Source organism: Cricetulus griseus, chromosome 2 (assembly GCF_003668045.3).
Source record: "Cricetulus griseus strain 17A/GY chromosome 2, alternate assembly CriGri-PICRH-1.0, whole genome shotgun sequence".
Classification (NCBI taxonomy): domain Eukaryota; kingdom Metazoa; phylum Chordata; class Mammalia; order Rodentia; family Cricetidae; genus Cricetulus; species Cricetulus griseus.
In genome coordinates, this window is record NC_048595.1 from 122,510,429 (window position 1) to 122,518,274 (window position 7,846).

Genomic DNA, 7,846 nt, shown 5'->3' on the forward strand with positions numbered 1-7,846 from the left:
ATTCATCATACACATTTGCTTTCCTTTTTGAGGTAGATTTTTGCCTTCCTGATAATGTTCCCATTAAAGTGTCAATCCAAACTCAGTTCTTTGGATTTATTTCAAGTCACTCTATTTTCATTTAATTTTGGGGGGTGCATGTGTGATATATGCATGTATGTACAGGTATGCATACTTGTGCATGTTGTACATGTGGAAGCCAGAGGTCCATGTCAGCTGTTTTACTGTATTGTCCTCCATCTCACTTTTTAAGATCACTCATAGCTCACTGATTGCATAGAATGGCTGGCCAGGGAGCATAGGGATTTTCCTGTTTCTACCTTCCAGTGTTGAGATTATAAGTGCAGAGTCACATCCAACTTCTTACATATGTGTTGGAGAACTAAACTCAGGTCCTTATATTTTCAAAGCAAGCACTTCACCCACTAGATCATCTCTCTGGACTCTATCTCTGCTTTATTTTAATGAGCCACTTCATCAATTGTCAAAGTTCCCTTTATTTTACATGTATTTACATTATATTTTTTCACGTTTGGGGGGTTTCTTTGAGACAGGGTTTCTCTGTGGCTTTGGAGGCTGTCCTAGAAATAGATCTTGCAATCCAGGCTGGTCTCGAACTCATAGAGATCCACCTGCCTCTGCCTCCCGAGCTCTGGGATTAAAGGAAAAAATTTGCCACCAAAGCCCTGCATTTTTTCACCTTTTAATTATAATAAAACAGAAACAAAAAAGCAGTGGTTAAAGGCCAAAAGTAGGTAACAATACCTTCATCGTATGCATATTGTTAGACTCGAGTACTTCTACCCTGGCCAAGGAGAATGCTGACCTTTCTTCCCTTCCCTTTCATACAAAACTACATTTGTTTTTGACAGGACATATAATTGTAACTGAATTGCACCAATTAAAACATCAATTGATTTATTGAAATAACTAGCAAATTTGTTAAAAAAATGTAATTTAGTTACCAAATTGTACATAACTAGACCAACATTTCCATGATTACATTATTTCAATGTTCAAAATAGACGTCAAATAATCACTCAAAAGCCCATCCCAAAATAGTCTTCCAGATGTCATTTTCAACCCGTGTAAGGTTTATCATTACCTTCAAATTTTTTAAAAGCTCTAGTAAGTATGATCATTTATTTCCCTCCTATTGTTGTTTAACTGTTAGCCACCATCTTAGTTAAGTTCTGTGAAAATGACCACAGATCACTGTTAGATTTTCCAAGACGATGGCAGTTGCCATGTGTATCAATGAAATAAAGCATGTTTCCCTGTGGTGATATATTATTTATGATTTATTAAAGCTTGCTTGAGGATTCAGTAAGCAAAGTCAGCCACAAGCTATAGAGATCAGGCAGAAGTCATACACATCTTTAATCTCAGCAGCCATAGAGATAGGCAGTGGTGGTATACACCTTTAATCCCAGGACTCAGGATTAAGAGGTAGACATCTCTGTTAGTTCAAGGCCTCACTGGCTACATGAAATTGATCGAGTCCTAAAAGAAACAACTCACACAAAGGTGATCTCAGCACCAGGGATCACACACCTTTAATCCCGGCACTAGTGGAGTAAAGACAGGAGTCATATGGTTGGACAGAGAAAGGAGTAAAAGGACCAGGAGACAGGAACTGAGAGCATTTTGCCTCTTAGGATTCATGGGGACAGGATTGCCATTTCAGCTGGGTAGAGGTGAGATCTACTGACTTGGCAGCTTTGTTTCTCTAATTTTCAGCTTGAAGCTTGAACTCCAACATCTGTCTCTAGGTCTTTTATTTATCATGCACCTTTCCCATAAGTACTCATCATTTAATTAATTAAGTGCCATGAAGATAAGAACTTCTTCTTCTTTAAATTTGTGCTGCAATACAGTACTCTTTGTAAATAAGGTGTTGACCCTGGAATTGGGAGTTCTGTATTTTAAACTGAACTACGACTTTCATCAGTTGAATAATTTTGATTACTCTCTTTTCTTCTGAATTTTAATTCTGTGTTAACTTGATTGCCAGCTCTGTAGAAGATACAGTAAAAATTAGAGCCAGTTTAAACTTTGGGTTTTGAGGAACATTCTTGACAAATCCGTTTAGCAGTTCTGAGACCACTTAAAATAAGCATGACAATTGATTTGAGAAATTTCAGGTCAAAGTCCAAGCACCCTTTTGGCTTTATAAAGTAGTGGAAATTAATGACTCTAGGATAATAAATTTATCACTTGATAAACACACCTGAAAGAATGTATATTTTGAGCAAGTCTTCATCTTGACATGAAGGATGTATCAGACTTTTTTTGAAAGCAAATGGCAATTTGGGGGTAAAAAGTGCATCAGGAAAAATGGCCATGCAAGAGAAAATAGTGAAGGAATGAGCAAACTGGGCTAGCTCTTAAATTCTGCAGTCATTCTGAGCTCTAATAAAAATGAGGCAAGGAGGGGGACATGCAAGGGTCTTACACAAGTATACAGTCCAGAAGACTTATGGCAATGTCATTAAGAAGTGTTTGAGCCCAAGTTAGCTGTCAAAGAAGGCTGTGGTCTTTTGAGAGCATTCCACTTTATCACCCCTACAAAAGATGACTGCAGATTTAGGGAATGTTTGTGGGAATAAGGGTCTCTGAATGAACACAAAGATGGATTTTGGAATATAGGTGATGTATAGTCAATTGGATTTCCTGACAATGGTGGTCCACATGCAATATCCAGCATACAGGATACTACAGGAAGGAAAGTCATTGCTAATATCTAGGTCAGTTACTAGGCAATTTTCCAATATTCATCAATCATCACAAAACTAGTTTTTACATGAATGGGATCACCAAATCAATGAAAGAGATAGAAAACTGAACAAGTATAGAATGATTTGCTTTTCTCTCCAAATGAATTAGGGATGGATAATGAACTATAATGAACTCAACATTCATAGGTTGGAAACAACAATTATTGTTATCTTGCTCATACCACATACTCAATGGATTGAGAAGGGTCTGATAGATGAAATCATCTGCATAATACTAGTTAAGTGAGGCTTCATTATCCATAGGATCTCCTATACTTAGAAACTAAGACAGCAAATGCTTTGACCCAAGAGACATACACATTACTTTCCTTCTGATTGTATTGGTTAAAATTAGTTACAATGGGACTGGCATAAATCAGAATCGTGTGTTGATCTGAAAGTCGACAGACGTTGATGAAAGGTGATTTTACCAAAAGGAGACTTCTTGCAAGCATTTTCACTGCGTTATATTGAGGCTGCCTGTCTCACCTCAGAGGGTGATGGGATTTGAGATTCTTATGTGACTGAAATAGAACCTGATTTCATGTGCTTTTTGCATATTTTGAAGGCAGTGAATTGTGGCAGACAGGGCTTAAACAAAGGATCATGAAATCCCTTTAGGATAAAAATAGGCTTCCTCTGAATGTCTGTGTGATTTTAAAACTCCACTGACCTTTCTGAGTCCCCATTTTCTCATTTGAAAACTAATAGAATAGAATTAGATACCCAAGATACATACTAGAAAGGAATCAATTCTAATACCAGCTACATTAATAACAATAGAACTACACTAGGTGTGGCATATACAGTAAACTGCTGAGGGAAGTTCATGTCTACTTCTGATGAAGGAACTTGAGACTGCAGTTTAAGACGGGATTCTGGGGTTTAGTGGTTTCTCTCAAGATGCTCCTAGCTATTTTGAGAATAGACGTGTTCTTGAGATACCTAAGGGAGTGTGCCCAGCACACACATGCTACAGAATCATCCTTTATATGTTTTATTCTGAGACATTCTCCCCACCTCCTTACTCCTTCAAGGGGTCTAACAGGATAAAAAAACACAGCATAAGCAACATACTAATTTCCTCTTGGATGCTACCCATACACGCCCATATTCCAGTTCTCTGGAATTACTCTCAAAATAAACTACATGCCTATCAAAACCTTCCTCTTAGTGCTTCCTGAAGGACATCTACACTAAGATATCAGCAAAAATGTCTGCTAAATAAGAGAACATAGTATCCAAGAGTGAAGGGGTTATAATCATTCAGTGTAGAATAATTTCCTAGGTCTCAAAAGTTATAAAAGTCTAGGAACAGAGATATACAATTATAATACCAGAATTAGGGACCCAGAGACAGGAAGATAATTTCAAATTCAAGATAAGCCTAGTCTACCTAGTAAGTTCCATCTGACCATCCCAGAAGCTATGTAGTAAGACTGACTCAAAATGAAAGTTAGAAAGAGCTCTTCCTAAGGATATCACTCATTCATCCTCACTCATTCAATGCATTATATTCATCCAAGTCAAGGTAAGGAGATGATTTTATGCAAATATGAAAAATCCAAGACAACCAGTGGTGGCCAATTATAAAGACTCCCACAAACAGCAAAGGTGTGCTTGATTCTTTTTCCAAATCTGTGATTGTATTGAAAGAGATGGAAAAAATCCCTGGAGGGTGTCTAGATTCCCACAGTTCTGCAGTGAGCTCAGTACTCTCCATCAATAATTTGATAGCCTCCGACATGCATACATGAGGAAAAGAATAAACAGTAGCGGTCTCTATAGTTAGTGAATAAAGAAATGCATGCTAGATATATAGTGTGTGGGTTTATTAGACAGAGAAAGAAACAATACTCCTAAAGTAGAGCATATGCTTCCTGGTGTTTTCTGAACAAGCCAGGCAACCACAGACACAGAAGCTATGGCGGTGCTGCCTCTGCAACATACCTGACTGCATGCTGCTGATAATACTGCAGCAGAGAGTGACAGTGAGGACATCCAAGCCACAGTAAGAAATCACAGAAAAGCTGAAGTGGGTTTAGATGGGAGACAAAAAGACTCATCACCTGGAAAAGGCTGAGAAGGGGAAAGAAATCCAACACTGACTCTAAATGCATTAGCCTTCATTTAAATAGACATACAGGAAATTTAACAGATAATTTTGCTCTAGCTGGGGAAGCATTCTTAATAATGCATTTATTTAATTCAGCAAGAATGTGTTCTTCAGCTGACCGGAGCTAGTGGGAGTTCACAGACTCTGGACTGATATCTGGGAGCCTGCATGGTACTGGACTATGCCCTTTGAATGTGGTTGACAGCTGTGTGGCTTGGTATGTTTGTGGGATCCCTGGCAGTGGGACCAGGATTTATCCCTGGTATGGTGCATGAACTGGCTTTTTGGAGACCATTCCCTGTGGTGGGATATCTTGCTCAGCCTTGATGCAGGGAAAGGAACTTGGTCCTGCTTCAACTCACTATGCCAGGATTAGTTGACTCCACATGAGAGGCCTTACCCTCTCTGAGGAGTGGATGGGGGAGTTTGGAAGTGGGGTGAAGGAGGAGGGGAGGGTGGGAGAACTATAGTTGGTTTGTCAAATGAATAAAAATTTAAAATAAATAAAAAAGAGAATGTGTTCTTAGTAATACAGATAATAATTAGCAGATTTAAGATGAAGTGGATGTTATTCAAATGGTATATATCCTTTGGCATTTAATATAAAATTAATTATAAAACATTATCAATACTATATAAAACAATGCTTGTGTATATATGACAAACTTTGATAATGTCTGTCTAGATTAAAGAGAAGGATGTCTTAGCCTCTGTTTTAAGAACTTAATACACAGTTATTTCTGATGGAGTGGGTATTTTGCTTAAAATTTTTAGCAGTTGCTCAAAATGAGTCAATGCAATGTGGAAAAGCTGAACCGAAGAATGGGGTTTCTTGAGAATGACATTGGAGCTATTCAAGGATCACTGCTCCTATCACATACAACAGCAGGAAAACAGTAATCCACACCCCAAATATTGCAGTATTTTAATTATCTTTCCTGTTATTAACTTTTCTATTTTGAAGAAATGGGAATTCCATAGATTGTGGTTTCTATGATATACATGTTTGACTCAGTGATAGATGAAACAAACTTCTATGTAACTGATGTTTATTTTTACATGTGTCTGCCTGACAACTCACATTGGTGCCTGTGTGACACTTCACATTGGTAGAACCCATGGTGTATATATTATGTGAATATATATAATACATGAATGATACTAACCCTCAGTAGAGCAAGTTCATTTCAATAACTGAAACACATTTCTCAAACTGATTAATTCTGATAACAATTTTATGGTAAAACGTCTATACAGCAGTGAAATTTATTCATGTTTTTTTAAACCTTCTCCTTTTTGTTGTTTGTTTTATTTTCTTTGTTTTCCAAGACAAGATTTCTCTGTGTAGCACTGGCTGCCCTGGAACTTAGTCTGTAAACAAGGCTAACCTCCAATTCACAGAGATCCACCTGGAGTTCTGGGATTAAAGGCATGCGCCAGCCAAACATTCTGTTTTTGATATTCAGCCTTCAGCAGTTTGTCCATCAAATGGAGACTAAAGATGTTGTAATTCTACATTTTTCAGTTTTCTTCAATGCTGATGTGCATATAGTTCGTATTAATCACCTATAATCACAACAATAGTAAACTCCAGTTTCTTTATCCTGAACAGTTCTCAGAATATTTTCACACAGGAGGCATCTGAACCTCACATCTGTGCTGTGCTGTATCATTCTCCCCATGTACAAATGGGAAATGGTGACTTGATGAAGTGGTAAAAGGTCCAAGGACAGTATGAAACAGTGTCCAGTTGGAACTCTCATGTCACGATGTCTTTCCTCTTTTGCACACCCTAAAGTGGAGTTTATTGCTAGTATGTGTACAAATAATACACAAGCCTCCAGTTGCTAAGAGACAAAGCAAGTTGCCTGTCTATAACTAACTGTCCCTACACAGTGACATTTGTATTTGTTAAGTAAAGGTCTCACCCTTAATTCTGAACAGGTGCTGATCGCTGTTTGATATGGAAAGTAACCTCTCCCCATTAGGATTTCTCAAAAAGTATAATTGAGTCTCCTTGGAGTATAATTATGTTTTAGAAGCCTCTCTGACTGTGTCTCTCAAAGGAATATTAATGAATAGCACAGGAATGCCTTCCAGCCAGAGGCACAGAGTTCCTTTGCTCATTTAAGGATCAGTTTGAAGATTCAAGAAATGGAAGCAAAATGAAAAGCAAACTGAAATATCCAGGCAGAGAATTCTAGGTCTCCTGGATTAATTTCCTTGTAGAGACATCAGGCAGGAGCAAGGAAACATCTCAGCCTCTGTACTTCAGTAGCTACATCCTGGGTCGTGTGACTGACAGGTTAGCAATCAGCCTTCCTCACATGGAGCAAACAGTTTGACCCATTGCTCACAGCAATGGTCTTGAGAGCAGTGGTTCTCAACATATGGATTGTGACCCCATGGGGGTTCTATATCAGATACCCTTCATATCAGATATTCATATTACGATTCATAAAAATAGCAAAATTACAATCGTGAAATAGCAATTCTATTGTTGGGGGTCACCACAACATGAGGAAATGTACGAAAAGGTCACAGCACTAGGAAGGTGTGAACCACAGATATAGAGCAATATTTTTTTCATGAATAGCAAATGAAAACTATCACATATACTAGATTCACTATCACCTATTTACATTTGGAGAATAACAACATGAATGGGAAATGATCCTCTTTGGTCCAGCAATGGGTTTTAAACACCGAGCCTTGGGAATGAAAGGAAAATACTCTACCACTGCAACAACCTCCCAACTTGTGTTTTTAAGATAGTTTTCATTGTAGCTCTTAGACTCACTATGAACTGACTGTATATCCTAGACCATCCTCAAATTTTTAAATCTCATGCACTGCCCTCCCAAGTACTGCAATTACAGGTTCAAGCCAGCACATTCAGCTAGTTGGTACACCTTCAACACATAATCACTCTTTCCACATGTTTCTAACTTGC

The 7,846-nt window shown here is 38.0% G+C and overlaps 1 non-coding gene across 1 annotated transcript; it reads right to left on the minus strand.

The window, feature by feature from the left end:
• Positions 1-726: 726 nt before the first annotated feature.
• On the minus strand, positions 727-854 carry LOC113834474. The gene has a single exon (XR_003482981.1). It is a non-coding gene; the product is annotated as a U6atac minor spliceosomal RNA (small nuclear RNA).
• Between the last annotated feature and the right edge of the window lie 6,992 nt (positions 855-7,846).